The sequence below is a fragment of the Chiloscyllium punctatum genome, chromosome 16 (assembly GCF_047496795.1).
Source record: "Chiloscyllium punctatum isolate Juve2018m chromosome 16, sChiPun1.3, whole genome shotgun sequence".
In the NCBI taxonomy this organism is placed as follows: Eukaryota; Metazoa; Chordata; class Chondrichthyes; order Orectolobiformes; family Hemiscylliidae; genus Chiloscyllium; species Chiloscyllium punctatum.
This window is the reverse complement of record NC_092754.1, coordinates 91,635,139-91,637,161: the sequence shown is the minus strand read 5'-3', so window position 1 is coordinate 91,637,161 and position 2,023 is coordinate 91,635,139. Positions and strand designations below refer to the sequence as shown.

The 2,023-nt window shown below is 44.6% G+C and overlaps 1 non-coding gene across 1 annotated transcript; it reads right to left on the bottom strand.

The window, feature by feature from the left end:
• Nucleotides 1-551: 551 nt before the first annotated feature.
• trnas-gcu (transfer RNA serine (anticodon GCU)) lies at nucleotides 552-633 on the bottom strand. The gene has a single exon. It is a non-coding gene; the product is annotated as a tRNA-Ser (tRNA).
• Between the last annotated feature and the right edge of the window lie 1,390 nt (nucleotides 634-2,023).

Genomic DNA, 2,023 nt, shown 5'->3' with positions numbered 1-2,023 from the left:
GCCTTATGTCCAGCATTCATCAATGGCGAGAGCTAGGGGCGAGGGGGAGACCAATGTGTCAGCCTTTCCGTGCCCATGCACGGCACCAACATTGGCAATTCTCCACTGTGCATTTACAGCCAGTCCTCAGTGCCCCTACACCCACGCCCTGCCCCTTTGAAGTATCGCCATCATTTTGTGCTGTCTCGCTGTGCTCTTCTCACCAGGATGAATTACTTCTTCTCAACCTCCTCCAGATTTCATCTGACAAAACGTTCATTAAGAATTCCTTTGCATAAACATGCACTTCGCAGCTCTCGTTATTTGATTTTCCTGGATGTCTTTCATACGAAAAAACGTTCACAGCAACTTGATTTGTAAAAGGAAACCGCGCTCCCTTTCATTATCCCAATGCAACCTACATTTCAATACAGTTTAGTCAACAGGCTCAAGCCATTCTTTGAAATTTTGTAATAGCGGAAATGGATGTAAACTGACTCTTAGCGTTCCAGTTTCAATATGACAGCTGTGATCATCTGAAAACAGCCCCACGAAAATGCCATTGATGATAGCGACGAGAGTGGGTTTCGAACCCACGCGTGCAGAGCACAACGGATTAGCAATCCATCGCCTTAACCTCTCGGCCACCTCGTCACAGACCGTGGCGCAGCTCTGACCTTATGAATAATTGAATTGGGTAAATTATGCAGAGCAGCAGATATTTCTCCCTGGTGTTGGTAAAATGATAAATAACATAGTACGGTTCCAAGACTATGGTCTGACCCCTGGGTTGTGGGGCAAGTGCACTCCCACTGTCACACAATGCACACAGTGATCTGAACAAAAATGAGGAAATGAATATGTAACAAGGTCTGTTGAATACTGAGAATATTTGAAGTCAACGGAATGAAGACCCCAGACAGCAGAAGGTGTTCTTTCAATAAAGAGTTGAATAGAGCTCTTAAGGATAGTGGAATCAAGGGTTATCGGGATAAGGCAGGAACAGGATACAGATTGAGGATGTTCAGGCCATGATCATAATGAATGGTGGTGCTGGCTCGAAGGGCAGAATGGCCTACTCCTGCACCTGCTGTATATTGTCTATTAAATTGCCTGTGAGGAATTGTTTTCCAGACTGGAGGAGAGTGCATAGTGCTCAATGTCATTATTCGGAACACCTAACTTCCGCTCAGATGTTTTTGACACGCACTTGTGTACAGAACAGACAATTTCAAAATCCAAAATAAGGCTAAACTGACAATTGAAGGCAACAATGCAAAAACCTTGATCTGTATCATTTTCCTGCACTGTGCGACACCAATTCACTGTGTGATCACAGCAACACAGTGAGCAAGTGTCAGAAGGAAAATGAGGGCAGTGTCAGAGCGCATACTGGGAGCAACAGGTGACAGACGGGGATGTGCATATCCCACAACTGGAACACTTCCCAAACAGCGGACTGCGGTGGAAGGATTCAGAGGGAGTTTACACTATGAAATTCGATGCCAGAGACACAATGGAGATCTGTCATTGAGTCTGTTCAAGATGAAGATTTTAAGATTTCTACAGATGCAAAACAAAATAAAAAGCTCATGGGTTAGTGAAGGCAAAAGATGACATTGTACATATCATCAATCTACCCATCTTTTCAATGAGGACCTCACCACTTTCCTCACGCGGGGACAGAATCACTGGTGAAGATGATCATATAATCCCCATTCCTAGCCATGGAATCAGAGAAAGTCGGTTTCCCAAATGTTAAGGTAAAACCAGGAATGTGGAGTTAAGCATTAATGTGTTGCTCCTGTGCTAAAGGTGACCAGTGCACGGTATCTCTGTTTCAGTTTGGGGGGGGGGGGGGGGTTTGCCGAAGTTTGAAGTTTGAGTCTCACATGGAGCAGCTTCAATTTGTCGTCGTGTTGCGGGATACGGACAGAAGGTCAAGTTGATGGGAAAATACCCGTGTTTGTGGATAGAGAAACAACCTTTTCCGGATAATGACTCCTTGATCTACAAACATACTGCAAGTATCTAAAACGTGAAG